We start from the raw sequence: 22,643 nt of genomic DNA on the forward strand, positions 1-22,643 counted from the left end.
GAGAAAGGAACACTTTGAGAGTAGAGTCTTTTAATGGTTCAAAGCCCACCCCCATTGATACCTCCTCCAACAAGGCCACACCTCTTAAGCCTTCTCAAATAGTTCTACCAATTGGGGACCAAATATTAAAATGTATGCACCTATGGGGCCATTCTTGTTTAAACCACCACGGCTGGTTAACTTTATGCATCAGCCTAACTGTTGTAGCCAGGAATGTGTTCAGACAACCTGGGTATGTCTTTACGAGTGCTTTAGAATGAAATTTGTACTTAAAGGGCTACAACAAATAAAGCACACGCCTTCCATAACCAGGCTGGCCTTTACTAATACTCCAGCCTGAATAAACCACAAGTTTAACCCTCTGGAAGTAGAAGACAACTCCCCCTACCTGATGTTATTTCTCTCAGACCCTTTAGATTGTTGTATTAGAACACCAGGCACTGGACAAACAACATAAATGCTTCTCCTAGTTCCGAAGTCTGTGAAGCCCAAACTCAAGACATTGGAGGATTCAGTGACTGGTCAGAGGCTGCTTCCTAAGTCACAGATGGCTATCTTCCTGCTGTGTGTCCATGTGCTGCACGTGGCCAGTGAGGTCTCCAGGGTCTCTCATACAGTGGGACCAGGCAATCGCTGATCTTCCAAAAACTCCGTCTTTTCACTCCATTGAGTAAGGGGTAGGAATTCAACACAGCATCAAGTGGGGATAGAAATATTATACATGCAGCCACTTTTGAACTGGAGCATCCGCTTTTTCCTGTCTTTACAGTGTAACTTGGACACAGGATCTTCTTACACTGTCATCTCTTCTCAGTCTTCAACTTGCCAATTCACCCTGTGGAGTTGATTTGCATAATCACATAAGTATATGTGTATACACACACATGTGTGTTTATGCATATATTGGTACTGTTTTTCTGGAGAACATTAATACAAATATTGAAGTCATATTTTTCATAAATTGTATTAAGTGAAGTATATTCCACATACTTTTCTATAACTTTTCCTAATAATAACAGACAATTTTCAAATAATCTATGTGGCTCATATTATAATTTTATTGAACTGCACATGTAATTGTGTCATTTGTATTGTGAGGCTTTTAATAAACAACTGTATGCTGAGGAGAAAGCAAAGGACTCCACTGGATAGTGACTTTGACAGTTGATAGCATTCCTATGCAGAGTTTTATGTGATGGGCAATTCAAAATGGAAGAGCAAAAGACATGAGAAAAGTACAGGAGCCTAAAATGTTTACCTTACCTGTGGAACAGCAGTAGCCAACGAGCAAGCAGGCAGCAAGAGATGAGGCTGAGGAGGAGCATAGAGGGCCACATGGGGAGAGTCTTGATTACCACAGAATAGAAGCCAAGTTCATCCTGGAGACTGAGGCAAATCATCAAGTGACTAGCAGGACCAGGTCTCACTTATTCTGGGAGCAGAGAAAAAGGGAGGGAGGGATAGGGACAGCAGCAGCAGCAGAAAGAGCACGAGAAGAAGACCAGTAGGAAATCATGCCAAGAGATGATAGGAATGCACGTTAGATCAATGATGGGGAAAGGAGACAATTCTGCAACACACGGTAGATGGCTTCCAAAGCATCAAAGAAGATAATGTGGGTATAGAGCTTGCCTGCGGTCAGAGGGGCAGATCTTGAACCTTGCTAATGCAAATGCTACTGTCTACCTGGGGGCACACTTATTGTGAGCCAATGAGATGATAAAGTTGTTAAGAATCACTTCCAGATTCTCCATTTTAAACACAAGCCATTTCAGGACGCTCCCCATATTTCTCTGGAGCCTGTAGGGGCAAGTGCTTGCCCTGGTGTCCCATCAGAGAACTTCCTTTCCAAGGAAGCCCTCTGTTTTTTTCTCTTGCCCTGCTATGGTTGATAAAAAGAAGTGCACATGGCCAGGGCCTGGACAGGCTAGGTTGCTTCTTCCTGCTTTCATCTCCTCCAAAGCCCATTGCAAACTGTTCTGTGAGTCCTATCTTGTTTACATAACAGCTGCTTAAGACTTCTGTCATGCTTTCAATTTCCCTTGGGGAGAAAAAAAAGCTACTCTCCCCAAGATTCATAAGAACACAGGAGGACAATTTAATTAGTACTCTTGAGAAGCAAACACTGAAGTGTTCTAAGTACAGAGGAGAGGACAAAACTAGCAGAAGAATTGGTGCAGGGTAAGAAAGATGTAAAGATAAAGCAAAAGGAGAGAAATAAAGGAGGCTGGAGAAAAAATGAAAATATTTCCATCACTGTAACAGAAATGTGCTGATGAAGACAGCAAAATGCTTTGAACTTGCATTGTGCCCAGAATTCTGCTAGAGATCCACCCTTCTGACAGTCCTGGTTGCTTCTCAATGATGCCCTAGGTATAATCTGTTTGTATATAGAAAATATAATTTGACAGCATTCATTATAAAGTCACTCTTCCAAAATATTGTTCTGTGGGTAGGTGTCATCATTGGGCCAGATGCTACAGCTTGGATAAAGGTACTAAAAAAAATTTTAACAACCTATATAACATGACTACCAATATAGTCAAATTATTTGGAAACATTTGAAAGACTGGTTCTAATATTAAGCAATGGTAAGCAAATATGCTTATTTGATCTGCATTGAAGTTATTATCAATCTCCCATTCAATTAACATGTATCTATAGGATGTCCTCACTTGTAGAACAATATGGGAAGAGCTGCTCTGCATACATTTGTTGGGAATAACAAGAGAACTTTACAAAAGTGATTTGTGCTATGCCTATTAAACAATATGCATTTATACACATATGGGCAGATCTAAATGAATTAATGGGTTATTCTTCTTTTATTGGATATTTTATTTATTTACATTTCAAATGTTATTCCCTTTCCCAGATCCCCCCCCTTTCCAGAAACCTCCATCCCATCCTCCCACCCCCTGTTTCTATGAGGTTATTCCTCTACCCACCCAATCCCACCTTCCCTCCATGGGCCATTTATTGTGCCTTCATAGAACCAAGGACCTCTCCTCTCATTGATGCCTGACAAGGCCATGCTCCACTACATATGCAACTGGAGCCATGTGTACTCCTTGGTTGGTGACTTAGTCCCTGGGATCTCTGGGAGGATCTGGTTGGTTGATATTGTTGTTCTTCCTATGGGATTGCAAACCCCTTAATCTCCTTCAGTCCTTTCTCTATCTCCTCCATTGGGGACCCCAGACTCAGTACAATGGTTGGCTGTGAGCATATGACTCTGTATTTGTCAGGCTCTGGCAGGGCCTCTCAGGAGACAGCCATATCAGGCTCCTTTCAGCAACCATTTCTTGACATCCACAATACTGTTGGGTTTTGGTGACTGTATGTGGGATGAATCCCCAGGTGGGACAGTCTCTGGATGGCCTTTCCTTCAGTCTCAGCTCAGCACTTTGTCTCCATATTTGCTCCCACGAGTATTCTGTTCTCCTTTCTAAGAAAGACCGAAGCACCTACACTGGTCTTCCTTCTTCTTGAACTTCATATGGTCTGTGAATTGTATCTTGGGTATTCAGAGCTTTTGAGCTAATATCCACTTATCAGCGAGTGTATACCATGTTTGTTCTTTTGTGACTGAGTTACCTCACTCAGGATGATATTTTCTAGTTCCATCTATATGCCTGAGATTTCATGAATTTACTGTTTTAATAACTAAGTACTCCATTGTGTAAATGTACCACATTTTCTGTATCCATTCCTCTGTTGAAGGACATCTGGGTTCTTTCCAGCCTCTGGCTATTATAAATAAGGCTGCTATGAATATAGTGGAGCATGTATCCTTGTTATATGTTGGAGCATCTTTTGGGTATATGCCCAGGAGTGGTATAGCTGTGTCCTCAGATAGTACTATGTCAAATTTTCTGAGGAACAACCAGACTGATTTCCAGAGTGGTTGTACCAGCTTGCAATCCCACCAACAATGGAAGAGTGTTCCTCTTTCTCCACATCCTCACCAACATCTGCTGTCATCTGGGTTTTTGATCTTAACCATTCTGACTGGTTTGAGGTGGAATCTCAGGGTTGTTCTTAACAAGACATAAAATTGGTTAGGGGGGCAGAGATGGGAGATATGTTGGGGCATGGGGAAATCTGGAGGGGAGAGTGGGGGATGAATATCGTAGAAACATAAAATTTTCAAAAAGAATTAATGTTCTCAAAAATATCAGAGCTTTGAGTAATGCCACCCTACCCAAGATGTCACTGTGCCCACAACATCAAACAATATCAGACATTTCTTCAGAACTCTTCACCCAACCTCATATATGACACAAGTGGAAACAGAAGCCTAGGTTATATTATATGTTATCCAAAAATGCATTTCTTCTCCCAAAAACACTTTTCTCCAAACCCCACCATTTGGCTCCCTTTTTTCTTTCCCAATCTCCTGCATCCTGTTGTCTAGCTTTTCCCAATAGTGAGTTGAGCGAACATGTTTTAATGTTTACAGAAACCTTACACTTCCTCTATTTTATTTTATGTTTAAATGGATCTCAGTGTCCAGTAAGAGGTCAGGAGAGGAGGAAGAGGAGACAGAATCTTCCAAGGCCACGCAGAGGATGTGGGAACTAGGATTCCAAATCTAACTCTTCCGATTGCAAGCCTAACACTCTTCATCTTCAGGGAACTAGTTGGAATTTTCACCAGGAAGGACAGAAGGAATAACAGACACTTCTCAATGCCTGTTTCTTCTGACTGGGGGGCTGAGCCCCAAGTCAATCAGGTAGCCTTGGGTCCTATTGTAAAGTGAGCACAGCCTGGAGTCCAGGAGCTCAAGTCGATGGATGGCAGATCAGGGGAGTAAAGCTCTGTTGCCAGGAAACCAACATCACTTGACACAATTTCTTCTTCCCAGAAGAAACTTTATCAAGGCTGAGTATGACGCTCTCTGTCCTTTTTGCAGAGAGGAGGCCATTCCTGAAAGGAAAATTAAGTCATGGGAAGAACAGTCAAGGTTATCTCCACAGAGTTATCCAAACACATTGGCTCGACTCATTTGTCTTCTTCGTTATCAAGTTCTTCTCCTTTTCAATGGAATGGAGTCATTTTCATTTCCTGTTAATATCTCCACAGATCAAGAAATATGTGCGACATTTTGGATTCATACACATATAAATCTAATGACAACAGTCCTTCTGGCCTAGATTCTTGGCAGGCTGGAGAAAGCGTTCAGCAGTTGAGAGCCTTGGCTACTCTTCCCAAGGGCCTGGGTGTCCCAGCACCTACACGGTAGCTGACAACCACCTGTAACTCCAGTTCCGGAGGGAGCCGGTGCCCTCTTTTGGCCTCTGAGGGCACTACACACACTTTGTTGCACAAACAAACATACAGGGAAAACAACCATACCAAGTAAATAAGAATGGTTTTTGAATATTTTAAATAAATGTTTTTTTCACTAAAGACATTAGATTATTTAAGTGGGGAACTAAATGTGAGTATGTCCACCACTGTGAGACACACATATGGGCATTCAGCAAATTCTTTCCAACCTTGAATCGGTCCAATCTTCTTCCTGTATGCCTCTAAACTTTTTTGTTCAACAGGAAGCTTCATAAACTGTTCTCTTAAACAAAACATGATACTAAATATACCCAGAATGCACTGCCCTCTCAAGGCCCCATTCCCTGCCTAAGGATATCAGACACATCAACCTATTATTAAACAGAATCAAAATAATCAGACTCTGAAGAAACAAAACTGCTCCCATCTCATTGGGAAGGCTAGGACAAAGCCATCCTAAGGACTGCCCAGGCAGTGTGACTGCTTAAACTTTCCTCTGGGATGCGTTCTCTCCAAGTACTGCAGGAAACAAATGAGCCACTATGCATATTTCACTCACAGAAACAGGGACCAGCTTGCTATCTCTAAGAGAAAGGGCAGCTGGACTGATGTGTCCTCATTTGCATGTCTCTGGCCATAGCTGTCCCCATTGAGCAAAAACAACAGAGTTAAGATGAAGTATCGGGTTTTTTCCACGCCCAAAATATCTTTATTTGCACCCCTTGAAATGTTGATGTCATATGCTTTACAAATCTTCTCCCTCCACAAGTCCCATTTAAATGTAGTTGACAAAACTGCTGCATCTCTAATAAGGGCAGGCTCAGGCCTGTCAGCAGTGTCCGTTGCTATAGTTACCCGTGAGGAATGACGAGGACTGTAGCTGCCAAAATTAAAGTGTCACAGATAGAGAATGACTGCATATTATTTAGTAAATTATCCCACCTGCTACAGCAGCTGATTATTAGCAAGGGTTGTGATACTCCTTCGGGCCAAGCTAATAGAAAAATGGCCAAGGAGCTAAGGGTCTCTCTGTGTTCCTTTTCCTGGCTCTTAATGGACTTGGGGAAAGAAAAAAAAATCCCATAATAACTCTATAAAGCAAGCTTTCAACCTTGGCTGTTTTAAAGTTTGGGAACAGAGTATCACAATAATTGGTCCATTGGATGGCTTTAGACACCACAGCATCTGCTGTGGCCACCAGAAAAGAAATGTCATGGTTAACAAGTGAGAGCTCGTGTGTCTGCGATAGCAACCAGCTATATCTCCCCTTTCCCTTTACATGGCTAGTTTTATGCCAAAATATCTATGGAGGAAATAAATCTAAGCATTATGTTTTACTATTAAAGTATATTTTTACTCTCCTAAAGGAATTGGCTCATCAACCTGCTAAAGCTCTTTATGTCCAATATGCTGGTGTGTCCAAATTGAAAGATTCTTGACTACATTGACTGAGCCTGTGTCCTCATCTATTAAAGAAGGAATCGTCTGCATCAGGTTGGCCCAGCTTGCTTAGTGAGCCATTTGCAACTTGTCTGAAGTTCTTGAAAAGGAATGGAGAACAATAGCTAGTTGGAGACAATAGAGAACAAAAAATATAATAACATTATGTATTATTCAGAAATAAGAGAGGTTAAATGTCTTAGGAGAGATGGTAGCATCTCTTCATTCTTCTTTCCTATCTTACATCCCAACCACAGTTTCCCCTCCCTCCTCTACTCCCAGTTCCTCCCCGCTCATCTTCCCTCTCCCTTAGATCCACTCCTCCTCCGCCTTTCTTTCAGAAAAAGGCAGACATCCTAGAGATATCAACCAAACATAGCATATCAAGTTACAAGACTAGACACATTCCCTCATATTAAGACTGGACTAGGCAACCCAGTAGGAGGGAAGGTGTCCCAAAGCAGGCAAAAGAAGTCAGACACAGCCCTTGCTCCCACCAGTAGGAGCCCCACAAGAACATGAAGCTATACAACCATAAAATATATGCAGAGAACCTAGGTTAGACCTATACACACTCCCTTATTGTCAGTACAGTCTCTGTGAGGCCCTACGAGCCCTGATGAGTTGATTCTATGGGCCGTTTTCTTGTGGAGCCCCTGACAAGAGAGGTAAAGTCTTAATGGTAAAAGGAATATAATCCTCCCAATCCTGTGTCATAAGTGCCTACCAGTTTTCAGAGTATATTTCATTTGTCAGACAATGTAAGGGGATTTATCCCAGGAACGAGCCGGTCTCTGGTGGAAGCAGCTGTACCCACTACCCAGAGATGAAGGTTGGAAGCAGCTACAACATGGCATCCTCCTCTCCCCAGTGTGAGCTAGAGCACAACCCACTCTCCTGACGCCCACTGAACGGCAGGGAAAGTCCATGCCTAGCCTTGGTTACACCTACCTAGGAAGACAAAAGGAAAAAGAAAATCCCATGCTAAATCTCAGCTACATGCGAACCATCACAAAAAGTATAACATGGATGCCTTCGGCGTTTCTGTTTTCTCCGTAGGCTTTTCTCACATTTCTCTCTCACTATATAAAAGCATGTGGGAAGAGGAAGGGATTGGGGAAAGTTAAATGGTTAAGTTTTGGGTTTCCAGAAAAAAGACTTGCTTTCTCTTGTCCTGAGTCTTTCTTTCCTCTCCCAATATCATCACCATCATTAGTGCTTAGACACCCATTGATTATTTTCACCATCTGGTTATCTCAATTCACCTCATTCTCTCATCACCTAGACTGTTTTTTCTAGTCGCCTTTTGTACCATTAGCATTCTTCATTGCTTGAAACCATGAAGGTTGTTATTCCAGTATGCTCTGATACCATGTAAGACTAAAACAGTCTTTGCCTTTCAGAGATCAAGCAAAATTATATTTTTTAAATTATATTGATTGATTGGTCGGTTGGTTGAGTGTGTGTGTGTAAGTGTGTGTGTGTGTGTGTGTGTGTGTGTGTGTGTGTCTTGTGCTATAACATACATGTGGAGGTCACAGCTTTCAGGAGCCAGTGTTCTTCTACCATGTGGGTCCCAGGGAAAAAATTCAGGTCATCAAGCTTGTTGCCAAGTGCCTTAACTTGCTGAGCTATCTCACTGACCAGACTGATGTATTTTTATAAGTATATTTCTCTCCCTTCATCCTCAGTGCTATGTGTGTGCTTAAATTCACTACCAACTTTCACTTTATATAAATCAATCAAGACAATAATTTCACGTTTTGTCTTTGGTATGTATAGCATGCATATATGCTTGATAAATATTTGTTAAATAAATAAATGTTGGTTAATTTTCACTTTTAGTAATTAAAAGTACAAGAACTAGAGGCTTCAAAGCAACAGGAGCAGGATATTTTAATTTCAGATTCTTCTATTAGCCTTCAACTGGGCCAAATAATTAATCTTAGGATCCCAGTTTTTTTCTGATCAAAATAAAATAATAAGAGATCCTTATTGCAGTTAACATCATACTAAGTGAGGTAACCCAGACTCAAAAGGTGAATCATGGTATGCACTCACTAATAAGTGGATATTACCTAGAAAACTGGAATACCCAAAACATAATCCACACATCAAATGAGGTACAAGAAGAAAGGAGGAGTGGCCCCTTGTTCTGGAAAGACTCAGTGAAGCAGTATTTGGCAAAACTAGAACGGGGAAGTGGGAAGGGGTGGGTGGGAGGACAGGGGGAGAGAAGGGGGCTTATGGGACTTTCGGGGAGTGGAGAGCTAGAAAGGGGGAAATCATTTGAAATGTAAATAAAAAATATATCGAATAAAAAAAAAGATGGAGTAAAAAGTCTTCCCCTCACCCTCGCTCTCATGAAAGTAAGTGGAATGGAAAGAATCCACGAAGCACTTTTCTGAAGATGTTGGAGAATAGAAAAGAGGCAGAGATTTCAAAGTGTCACCTGAGTAATGATAAGTACCACCTTTCCCCTCAAGTTTCTCCAAGCCTGAAGCAAGTCTCCAGCCTGTCCATGCACACCCAGGGCATTCACAAGCACTCTGAGCACCACGCTGCTCCTAATACTCTGTAGGAAGGACACCATCTCTGACCAGAGAAAGTGGCCCCCAGAGTAAGGGAAGAGTGTAACCCATTTGCTTTTTTTCCACTGCTTTCTTCAACCATTTGGCAGCTGACAACCATGAGATACAGTGAAGTAAGTCAAAAGAAAAACAAGCCCCAGCTCTCAAGAGCACTGCTCAAGAGGAGAAAAGATCCTTGGTAGCAGAAAGCACAGATAGTGGAAGTTCAAGGAAGTCCTATTTTAAAGTCATGGAGGAGGCTAGAGATACAGCACATAGGAGACACTGTCTGACCAGCAAGGGTGTGACTCTAGGTTGGAACCTCAGAATACACAACAACAACAACAACAACAAAAAGGTAGTGTTCAAAACAAAAAGTCTCCAAACAGTGATACAGGTGCTAGTAGGTACAACCTAAGCAAGTTGATAAATAAAAATATATAAATAAATAAATAAATAAATAAATAACTCATGAGAGACCCAAAGTGTTTCAAGATACAGTCTTAAAAGTCCTCCAATAATACAGATGCAGAATAGCTCAACATCTCAAAGGAGAGCAAAGAAAGTAAGCAAGTCAGTTATCAGACCCCACAATGGCACAGATACTGGATCATTTATCGAAGACTTTGTAGGGGCTATAAAAATATGCTTTAAGAAGTGAGGCAACTGCTCTTCTTACAAGTGGAAAAACAGAAAGTTTTATAGATAAATAAAAGATAGAGAGCAGAACCAAGAAGAAAGAACGAGAAGATATAATTATTGGATTCAACTATTTACTCAATGAGTTTTAATACCAAAATGAAGATGTCAGTGGATGGTTTCGGTGATTTGAGAATACTTTAACAGAAATTATCAACAGAGAGAAATAATACTTTTAAGGAACAAAGCTGCTGGACATCATGACACACTCCAATAATCTGACCACTGGGAAGACAGAGGTAAGAAAATGGCAAGTTTAAGGGTAACCTTGTCTGCATAAGTGACACCCCATCTCAAAAGCAAGCAAAGCCAAAGGAGCTATGAGACAACAACAAAAGATCTGCCCTTCAGATCATAGGGATCCCAGAAGATAGAGTATGATTCAGGAATAACCCTTTCTGAGAAAATAACACCTTAAGATTTCCCAAATTTGGCAAAAGTCATATATTGTCTAAGTGAGATGATACAATCCAAAGAAGAGATACCCAAAATAAATTGTTGTGTTACTTTCCCCAAAAAGATGCAAAGAGACGTCTATTCTCCCCAGACAAAGCAATGGCAGATCAAAGAAATTATTCATCCAGGTACAGTTTAGTAAGCCAACGAGTGTATTGGGATTATCCATAAGCATATGGGTGAGGGGATCTGAATACAAGAGCCTGGGTGAGGGGTTCCCTACAGAGCACAGGTGAGGAGTTACATAAAGGGTGGTGAACGACTCAACGGCAACTACATCACTGAAATGTCCCCCCAGCAGGCATGATTATTCATGAAAGAGGTACCACTGGAGTTCCCACCCCTAGTCAATCTTCCACCTCTTATATATTCTAGCACATCCCAAGACCACGTATGTACAGCTGGAACACAAGAGGGAGTGCTGGTTGCAATATCTAGAAAGGTTCTAGTGACTGTCCTGTCTCTATCACAGAACATTCCCTGCAGCAGCACCCACTACAGACCTAGCTCTCAGTGCATTAACCTGCTCCCTTTATCGTCTTGACTGAGGGCTAAGATCTGCGGTCCGTCCCAGCCACGCTGCTTCATGATGGCCAAGGGTCATGTCAAGCCTGGAGGAAATAGCTTTACTACAATAGAAGTCTCCGTTCACATGAAACGCATTCATCTTATGAACACCAACAGCAAAGAAAATCTGAGCAGCCAGGGCTCAAGAGAATCAACACATTAAATACAGAAGACAGAAAAGTTCAAATGAGTGCAGATTCCTCAACAGAATTCAAGGGCAATGAAACAACATTTTTAAATGGAGAGAGAGAGAGAGAGAGAGAGAGAGAACTGGTCTACACAGATGTATATTCCATCAAAGTCCTTTGGAAATAATGTGGAAGGTGTTAATAGATGACATGCCAGGTAGACCTGGCCAAAAGGATTCTTGTTTTTTTTCTTTTTTTTAAATTTAATTTTGTTTTTATGTATTCACTTCGCATTCCACTCAGTGCCCCTTTCCCCAGTCACCCCCTCCTACAATCCTTCTCCTATCCCCTAATCCCCTTCTCCTCTGAGTGGGTGCCTCCCTGGTGTCTCCCACCCTGGCACTTCAAGTTTCTCCCAGGCTATCCAAAACTTACAAGGAACTCAAGAATTTAAACGCCAATAACCTAAATAACCCAATTAAAAAATGAGGTATAGAGTTAAATGAAGAATTCTCAACACAGGAATCTCAAATGGTGAGACGCTCTTAAAGAAATGTTCAAAGTCCTTAGTCATCAGGGAAATGCAAATCAAAACGACCCTGAGATTCCCATCTCACACCCATCGTAATGGCTAAGATCAAGAACTAAAGAGATAGCACATGAAGGAGAGGTTGTGGAGCAGGGGGGACACTCCCTTATTGCTGGTAGGAATGCAAACTTGTACACCCACTTTGGAAATCATTTTGGTGGTTTCTCAGAAAATGTGGACCCAGCTATACCATTTTTGGCATATACCAAAAAGATGTTCCACCATACCACAAAGACACTTGCTCAACTATGTTCATAGCAGCTTTATTCATAATGACCAAAAAGATTCTTAAAGAACAGAACTTCAAATGGGAAGGAAGTGTCCCCAGAGACCTTCAGGAAGAAAAGGAGAGCAATGGGATTGGGAAGCAGTCCAGAAAATGGTTGGTAAGCTTCTTCAAATGTGTGTGAAAGTTGAAAGGAAATGCAATGAAAGTCATAGTTTGGATGTAGACTGTCCCCATAGCCTCATATGTTTGAATACTTGGTCCCAAATGGTGTCATTGTTTGGGAAGATTATGAAGCTGTCCTGGAGGAAGTATGTCATGGGGAAGGGCTTTTGGATTTCATAGACTGGCCCCAGTTCCTGTTCCTGCTCTGCTTCCTGACTGCCAGACTGTTCCACAGCCCTCCCTACATGCTGTCCTAGTCATAATAGACTGTATCTCTCTGGAACTGTGAGCTAAAATAAACCCTTTCTCTGTTAAGTTGATTTTGGTCCAGATATTTTATTACAGCGGGTTTTTTTTTTTTTTTGTAGTTTTTAAAGCAACTAATGCATAAGTGTACAATGTGAATGTTGGGCATTTGGGGTTGGAATTGGTTTTTGAGGCATGGTTTTCCTAAGTAGCCAAGGATAGTCTTAAACTCACTATTCTCCATCTCCCAGAAAATGAAAATTTTCTAATTCTAAGTGAATTGTGAACAAAGAAGTCATCAACTAGATCACTTCAACAACAACAAATATTTATATATGAGAAAAATTATGTGCAACAAGATATCAACTGCAGAGCTTAACACACCTGAGAAGAAACTATTCTACCACTGAGACACAATGTTTTCCCTGAAAAAAAGTTTGAAAATTGAGGATAGACAAAGTTCCTTGAACAAACCACAAAGTTGCTAACCTATATGTGACTGTTATAAATTGTATTTCCTTCCAGTTTTTAATTTATGTTCTTTGAAAGGCATTGTTGTTCAGTCTGTTTCTTTGCATAAACCATTTTCAGTACATACATCATTAAAAAAAAAAACTCATACATAGAAAATATGTTTTTAAAAATAGACTAGTTAGGCTGGAGAGATGCCTCAGTGGTTAAGAGCACTAGCTGCTCTTCCAGAACACCGAGGTTTAGTTCCCAGAACCCACATGGCAGCTCACAACTGTCAGAGACTCCAGTTCCAAGGGATCCGATACCCTCACAGAGACATGCATGCAGGCCAAACACCAATGCACACAAAATCAAAAAAAAAAATTTTAAATGTAACGTGAGTAATTATAACAAAATAATCTTATTTTCTAAATGACCACATGATTTGATTGGATGCCTTATGAAAGAACTTAAATAGGAGTTGGGAGAGAGGACACTCTGATTAGTGAAGTGTTTGTTATACAAACATGAGGGCCTGAGTTTCACTTCTAAGAACTTAACATTAAAAACCTGAGTTGTACCAGGCATGGAAGCAAACACTTAATCCCAAGGTTCTAGGGCCATGAGCAGGTGGATCCCTATGAGTTCAAGGTCTGTGTGGTCTACATGCCAAGTTCAGAACAAACAAAACTACATAGTAATATCCCATCTCAAAAATCTAAAAATAAATAAATGAAAATGGTGATATGCATTTACCATCACAATTCTGGGAAAATGGAGCGAGAAAGGTCCCAGGAGCTCATTGGCTGGCCAGACTAACCTACTTGGGAAACCCTAGGCCAGTCAGAAACTCTGTCTCAAAAAAGAAGGCAAAGATAAGTATACAAGTACACACACACACACACACACACCTACAGACAGATACAAAGAAGTTACATAGATTACCAGTAGGAAAAAATACAGTCTAGCAATGCCTGAGATCAAGAATATACAAATTAAGATCATACAAAGACAAAACTACACACTCTGTCACATAGCTAAAATTAAAGGGGTTGGTGGTGGAAATCTCCCACATTGCTGGTAGAAAGATAAAGCACAATCCCCAACCATGATGGAACCATCACCAAGAAAATTGTTCAACATTTTCATTTCAACAAATTCTTACCCATCAATTCTAGCGCTAAGAAGAAAACCTTGAATTTGAGGTTTTAAAACAAGAGCCAGGGAAAAAAATGAGAATAAAAATCCAAAAAGGACAGAAATGTTCATAGCAACTTCATTTGGGACAACCCAAAGTCTATCAGTGAGAGAATGTGCATATATAATTAAATATAATATATATAATATCATCTCATATCATAATATAATAATATAATATAATCACCTACTTCCCAGCTATAGAAAAAGATGAAGATACAGAATATCCTCAGAAACATTTTGTGAGCAGGGAAAGGCACAAATTAAATCATCCCATTTGTCTTGGCCACTGTTCTATTGCTGTAGAGAGACACAGTGAGCAAGGCAACTCTTATAAAAGAAAGCATTGGGCTGGTGAGATGGCTCAGTGGGTAAGAGGACTGACTGCTCTCCCAAAGGTCCTGAGTTCAAATCCCAGCAACCACATGGTGGCTCACAACCATCTGTAATGGAATTCGATGCCCTCTTCTGGTTTGTCTAAAGACAGCTACAGTGTACTTAGCAACCACATGATGGCTCCCAACCATCTGTACAGCTACAGTGTACTCATATACATAAAATATACATAAATATACATAAAATATACATAAAATATACTCATATACATAAAATAAATAAATAAATCTTCTAAAAAAAGAAAACATTTATTAGGGCTTGCTACAGCTTGAGAAGTTAGCCCATTATAATCATGGTGGCACTCAGGCAGGCAGTGCTGGAGAAGCAGCTGAGAGTTCCACATTCTGATCTATAGGCAGAAAGAGAGCCACTGAGCCTGGTGTGGGCTTGTGAAACCTTAGAGCCCACCCCCACACTCCCTCCAACATGGTCACACCTCCTAATCCTTCTAATCCTTTCACAAAGTCGCACTCTCTGGTAACTAAGCATTCAGATATATTAGCCTGTAGGGGTCATTTTTATTCAAACCACCATACCATTTATATCAATTAATAGTGCTAGAAAACCTATGTGCTCAGGACAATGGGGACCTTTGTGAACCAAATCAGCACTTGTGGCCTGAAAGAGGGGTGAGAAAAAAGACCATTCGCTTCATGAAGTTGAACTCCAGCAAACTGCAGCATGCAGAGGAGCCTCCCTGAAGGAAATTGGTGGGATGATGAGGCGCACTGTGTTATAATTCGCATGGTGGTTACATGCGAAAATGCGTGCACAAGTCTATGTGTAGAAAAAAGACCCATATGTAAATAAAAGATTGACTAAATTTGTTTATTTGATTGTTTGTTTGAAAAGATGGACGTCTCGGGTTACTTACACAAAAACCCTAGCCCTAAAAATGTTTGAGACCACAATTCCTTTTTTCCCCATGATCTTAATGATGTTTTTGCTTTTGAAACAGGAAAATAAAGATAGTATGGTGGAGGGGGGGTTGTTGTTGTTGTTCTTTCCTTCCTAACCACTGTAATCCTTTGGGAAGAATACACAAACACACATATGCAAAACATCTTCACAAGCATTAGTATATTCATGTGGCTGTGCTCTCAGTATTTAGTGAGTCTAACCTTTTTTATTTCTCAGCAGCCTAATACAGTGGCAGTTTCTAGACTGCTTTCCCCAGTGCCTCCGTGTCAGAGAAGATATAGAAGAGGAAATCAAAAGCCCTATTTCATCAGCTGACAGCAGAGAGGAAAACAGAGGGAACACAATCTAAGGCTGGCAACCAGCCCTCTTTCTCCCAGAGGAAAATTACCAGAACTCACTGCTGTGAGTGACTAAGGACTGCTTGGTATTCTCATCTCATAGGAGGCTGAGCAGACACAGCTCTGTAAACATGATAGAGGGAAGCCAGGATTCCACTGTGAGGCCCAGCAGGCTGCCTCTGACCAGGTGGTCTCACCACTTCACCCTGTGGACTTCAGACAGCCAGCCTGGAACACTCCTGGGCAAAAGGCCTGCAAAAGCTTCCTGGCACCGCCACAGACAGGATCCACAGAATAGCCTTGATGATGAGGGAAGACAGCAGCTTCTTAGTGCTGTGATTGTGGAAACAGAAGCTCTCAGTAGCCTGTTAGCTTACATAGGTGTCTGGAAGAGATGAGTCAACATTGGAAACTCATCCTTGACTGTACCTTCCTTGCAACTGTTCTGGGACAGCCTGTCACAGGCTGCAGGACTTGGGAGAGTGGACCCTGCACCTTGACTGGGTAGTGGAGTTGGCTCTGGAGGCATGGGTGTGGCCCAGTCTTGAAGGCATGAGAGCAGGAGAGCTGCATTGGGTGGCCTGGCCAGAGCAATGCTAGACAGCTTGCCCTGGTGATGAGCCCAGCTACCACCCAGGTCTAGCTCCATGGCTCTGAACTGGCCCACCCCAAAATCTCTGTCATCAGTTGGGACACATGAAAGGGTGTTCCAAAGCTGCAGGATCTCCACAACACAAGCCAACAACAGGATAACTGGGAGGAGCCCCCATGAGGATCCAACATTGATGGCGTCACAGAAGCCAGAGATCTTGAACCAGACCAGTGACTCATCGCAGTGAACATCTGCAAGTGAAGCTCTGTGGTCACAGGGATATACTGCAGTACACACTGCGGCACACTATAGCTTTCACAATGAGATGTTTTCTATGCTTTCCTTATTGTTGTCTGTGTTTTATGGAGGGGAGAGGTTGCTAGAGCTAAGGGTGGATGTGAAGGGATGGACAGATGAGAGGGACTCGGCGCGTGATGTGAAACTCACAAAGAATCAATAAAAAAGGTTTTAAATGTGTTGCAAGGATACTAAGGATTTCTAACTTTTGCTTATATTTTAGTTGTATTTGTCATAGCCTGTAGAGGCAGAGGCCTTCTGACTTCCTGCAGTTTTTCAGCCCCCAGTGGGGAAGCTGAGATGCTCAAAACAGCCAATGAATGAGTGAGACACTGCCCAGTTTTCCTCCAGGTTCACTGTGATCATGAAAAAAGCTCACAAGTATATGCTACGATATATGTGTGATATGTGTGTGTGTGTGTGTGTGTGTGTGCGCGCACGCGCGCACATGCGAGTATGTGTGCATGTGTGCGTGTGTGTCTGACTATCTGCTATCTGTCCATATGTATGTCTACATATGTGTATACATGTTGGTGTGTATGTACTAGGGTGTGTGTTGTCTTTATGCATGTGCCTGTTGGTGTGTGTGTGTGTGTGTATGTGTGTAAGTGTATATGATTACATGTGTTGGTGTGTGTCTATTTGTATCCGTGTTGGTGTGTATAAGTTTTGGTGTGTGGTGTTCTTGTGTGTGTCTGTATATTTGTCTATGTGTATGTGTTGAGGTGTATGTGTGTGTGAGCACTGGCATGTGTACAGAATCATGTTTGCATATGTGTGTTTGTATGTGTGTGTATGTGTATGTTCATGCGTGTATTCACTGAATCCTAGTTTCTGAAGCGCTGATGTGCAAGAAACTATGATTTCTTTTTTCTTTTAGCTATCTAGTTGAGAAAAGTAGAATGTTATCTTCTCAGAATGTCCTGCTACTAGGAGACTTCCAACCCCATGATAAACTATGCATTTAACTCAAACCAGATTGTCCCTTAGTAGGAAAGAACTGGAGCCATTTCTAAGAAAGGTAAATCAAGACAATCCCACTAAGATCAACACTCAATGAAGTAGACGCCTGCGGCACCAGCGAGAGAACAAGCTATACAAGGCCATTGTTCTAAATATTCCAGAGAAGAGAAGAGGTGTGACTCCTAGCCCATAGCTCCTCTACAGACAGAATCTCCCTGGGAGTGAGGCAGCATCTGCTTTTAGAGCTGAATATTGAAGCACAGCTTCCTGGGTAGGTAAATGTTGATGAGAACAGGCAGGCTCCGTCAGTTCCGGCCCCCACCGGCCCCCACCGTGACCTTTTCTTCTCTGGGCTAGTGCATGACCCAGTGTGCCTGAAGGGGGAGGGGGCCACAGCGCTAACTCTTCTCCCTGAACTAAAGCTCATTTTAAAAGGTAACCAGCGCTGTGGCCCATTTGACCACACAAATAGACTCTGTGATGCCTCGAGGAAGCCCATACCGTCCCATATGGATACCCAGCTTTCGGTGGAAGATAATCTAGCGTTTGAATTGGGACCAACAGAAGGATGAATGGACCCTGGAGGATACTTGGGCTGGAAGTGATGGGGGGGGGGGGGGATAAAAAGGAAGTAAGCAGAATGCAGAGACAGCCAGAGCGGGAACCCTGAGTTCCCTCTGAACTTTGTACATGGAGACCTCGCACGTTCTCTCCCTTGGAAGCAGGGATAGACAGACGCTGTCCAGCCACGTGGCCGGAATGGAAGCCCAGCTTGCTCTTGAAAACCCATAGGGATTTTTCTCTCTGGTTCCGAGCCCTAAGGACTATTACAGAGAGCGATACCTCGTAATCTGTTTCTTTTTACCTCAGTCACCCCTCTCTGTGCTCTCTAATCGACTAACTTCCGCAGGCTCACCTCTTCTTTCCTGTTCTTAGCCTTCTGTCCATCTTCACCAAAGTAGATTGGAAAAGCTTGCTCAGGAAGGTAAGAACAAGTGCCCGTGCCTTGTCAAAGAAGTAAGCCAGTGTTGGCGGTACAGCATCTTAGGCAGTATGCGCGTGCGCTCGCCTTCAGTAACTCCCGAGCTCCAGCTCCATGCCAGCCCGTGCAGATGGTGTCTCTGCTCAACTTTGGGTGTTAAAATAATTTAGGTATCTCATGGTTTTCAGACAGATTGGAGAAAGGTATTGTGAGAATACAGTGAAAAAGCTATGATGGTGGTGCTATTTATGTTGACTCTTGGAGGATAAATAGTGTTTAAAGGATAAAAAGTGGTGGTGGTGGTGGTGGTGCTGGTGGTGCTGGTGGTAGTGGTGGTGGTTTGGTTTTGTTTTTAAACAAAAATAAAAATTAAAAGGGACCTTAACTGGTGGTGGTGGCGGCGCATGCCTGTAATCCCAGCACTCTGGGAAGCAGAGGCAGGGGGATTTCTGAGTTCGAGGCCAGCCTGGTCTACAGAGTGAGTTCCAGGACAGCCAGGACTATACAGAGAAACCCTGTCTCGAAAAAAACAAATCCAAAACAAAAAAGGACCTTAAGAATGAAGCAGAATCTCCAGGATTCAAGGCAAGTTCTATGCTAGCCTGGGCTACCTGGGAAACCTGAACCGCAAATAAATAATACAAAAACAATGACAACATCAAAGACCTTAAAAGAGTAAAGGAAAATCATCTTAAAATGTCAAATGATGAGGGCTGGAGATACAGCTCAGTTGGTGGAGGGTTGCCTAGCATTCTGGTACTCCTGCGTTCAATCCCCTGCACTGCACTAAGAAAATTAGTCTTGGGGATACAGATATCTGTAATGCAAGGTTGAGGGATGGAAGGAGGAGGATCAGGGGTTCCGGTCATACTCAGTTACATAGCAAATGCAAGGCCAACCCCAACTACAAAGATCCTGACTCAAAAGTGTGGGGTGTGGAGGAGCTGGAGAGACAGCCCTTCCTGCTCTCCCAGAGCTCCTGAGTTTTGTCTCCAGTACCCACAATGGGCAGCTCGCAAACCCAGAGGATAAGACATCCTTTACGGACCTCCTCGGGCACTTGCAGACATGTGACATACACACACATAGATAAACATATACACACAAGTAACAATAAATCTTTTTTTAAAAATCTAGAAGATGAACAGGCATAATAGTACACACCTTTAATCCCAGTACTTGAAAGGCAGAGGCAGGGAGATCTCTATGAATTCAAGGCCAGCCTGGTCTACAAAGCTAGTTTCAGGACAGTCATAGTTACAAAGAGAAACCTGGCTTTAAAAAAAAAATTAGATGACATATTTTCCTCAGAAAAAAAAAAGGGTACCTCAGGAACCCTGTGCTCTCTATATTTAGTGGTTTGGGCACTGTCGTATAAAAACTAGGGACAGGTAAGTGACATACGTTAAAAAATGAGTACGATCACGTTTCATAGTAAGAAGCCAGCTCTGGCTACTGGGTCAGGATGCGCAGCTAAGGCAAGCCAGCCCACAACAAGCAAGGAAACTAAAGAGGAGGCTCCTCCGTGCTGGGGCAGGAGATGGTGGGTTTGGAAGCATGTGTAGCATAGGTTTAAGGAGACAGCCTCGTGTTCTTACCACTCTGTTTCTAAAGCAACACGTCTGCCTCCCATCATGGACTCAAACAAGAAAGCAACACCTGCGTGCCAAGGCGCGGAGCGCGCGTGCGAATTTCCTTGGCTTGTCCCTGCACTGGCAAGGTTCACAAATATGCTCTGGCACAGAGTGGCATGACACGGCAGGGTTCACAATGATGACGAGGACATAACCACCTACTTAGACAGTGAGAGTGGTCTCTGAGCTTCCACGGAGATTTGCTCTCTTCTCCAGGACCCTCCCTTATGGTGACGTAATTGGAAGGTGGAGACTTGGGGAAGGAAGTGGTTTAATCTTGAGGGCTCGGCCTTTATGAAAGGGATCAGTCATGTTATACAGTTATACAAGAAGCAACCGACTGAGAACCGCTGACCTCTGGGCACAGCAGGATAGCCGCACTTACGGATTCATAGCAGTTGTGACATCATGAACTACACAGACCCGTGCAAACTCAATCCAGACAAAATCTCAGCATGGAAGGGCAGAGCTAGATAGAAGTCCCACCCCCCCAGCTAAGGAGCTATTGGCAACTAGTTCATGGGTTGAAGAACCAGTTTTTCTTTAAGAGTATAGTACCTGGTGGATACCATGCTCCCATGAAAGACCACACACTCAGGAGTATATAGGCAGCACCAACTGTACTTGATGTTTAAAAAAAGACAAAATTGGGTGTTAGGGAAGTGATGGGGGGGGGGGGTCCGGGATCTGGAAGGAGTTTGAGGACGGGTGATTTTGATCAAAATACCTTGTACAAAATTCTCAAGGATCAAATAAGAGAAGAAAGAGGAGGAGGAGGAGGAGGAGAGGAGGAGAAGAGGAGGAGAAGAGGAGGAGGAGGAGAGGAGGAGGAGGAGAGGAGGAGGAGGAGGAGGAGGAGGAGGAGGAGGAGGAGGAGGAGGAGGAGGAGGAGGAGGAGGAGAAGGAGAAGGAGAAGGAGAAGGAGAAGAAGAAGAAGAAGAAGAAGAAGAAGAAGAAGAAGAAGAAGAAGAAGAAGAAGAAGAAGAAGAAGAAGAAGAAGAAGAAGAAGAAGAAGAAGAAGAGGAGGAGGAGGAAGAAAGCGACCAGTGGGTTCCTTTCCATTTGCAGAAAAATATATTAAAAGTACCACAAGCAGGCACCAAATGCAATGACAGACGTGACTCCCTAGTCTTGAGAACAGCAAGCAGTACTTTTCTGCTATTTGTAAATTTTCCTAAGGTATAATATAATATATAAAATCATATAAAAATTATAACAGCTCCAAACCAAGGTAAGGCTGAATACCAATTATTCTTTCACAAGACTTGAGCTTGTATTGTCAGAAATAAACCTTTCTCCATTAGTAACAAAATGTCTCACAGAACATCTTAAAGGGTTGTCTGAATTATTTCCTACCTCCGTGATAAAAATCTCCTGACAGGAGCAGCCTAAGGATGTTAAATAACGATCTGTTTTAGCTCACAGTTCTGGGGTGGGGGTAGGAGGTCGCAGTCAAGGAAGGCATGGTTACGTGAGCAGGCGGCTATCAGGTCACATTGCATCCCCACACAGGAAGCCGGAAGTAAGCCGGAAGTGGGATGAGGTACTAACAACTCAAGCGGAAGTGGGATGAGGTACTAACAACTCAAGCCCGCCCCCAGTAACCTGCTTCCTCCACCCAGGCTCTATCTCCCCAACAGATTCTACAACCTTCCCGAAGAGTGGCAGGAGCTGGAAAACCAAGTGTCCAACCAGGCGAGCCTGTAGGAAACCTTTTAGAGTCAAGCTACAACAAGAAGGGACAACTTCTTTGCACTAACAGAGTCTTCAGCACATCGTTGCTTGTACCTCCCACTTTTGATCATGGCTGACAGGGAGCAGACAGGAACAGCCACAGTAAAGCCCAAGGCAAGATCTCGTCTCCGAGAACACCTCTCATGACCCGCTTTGTCTAACCAGACCCCAGTTCCATACGCAGCCACTTCCCAATAGTGTCTTCAACTCTCGACTCTATCAAGAGATTGATCTGCTCATTAGTTGAAACCCTGATGATCTAATGTCTGTGGAGTATGGGGTAGAAGGGCCACACAGCCTTTCTGAGCCCCTTGTTCTTTTCATTTAGAAAACAAGATGCCTTCTAGATTTGTTTGTTTGGTTTGGTTTTCTTTTCTAAGCTTTATTAATTATTGGGGATTTTGTACATTTCATTTTGATCATGTTTACCCTTGTCCCCATCTCCTCCCAGATACCCCTCCTTATTTCCCTCACAGACACACACCATCAAAATGTCATTGTTAGGGCTGGAAAGGTGGCTCAGTTAGGTAAAGTGCTTGGTTCACAGACGTGAGGACCTCGGCTCAGATCTACAGAGTTCGGTCCGGCAGCATGAATCTGTAATACCAGTGCTGGAGGCAGAGACAACCAGAAACCTGACTGTTATTATCCAGTTGGTTTAGCTGAAGAGTAAATTCTAGGTTTAATGAGAGATCCTATCCCAAAAAACATGATGGAGAACACTTAAGGAAGATAACTAATGTAACCTCTGGACTTCA

This window comes from Apodemus sylvaticus, chromosome 9, assembly GCF_947179515.1.
Source record: "Apodemus sylvaticus chromosome 9, mApoSyl1.1, whole genome shotgun sequence".
Classification (NCBI taxonomy): Eukaryota; Metazoa; Chordata; class Mammalia; order Rodentia; family Muridae; genus Apodemus; species Apodemus sylvaticus.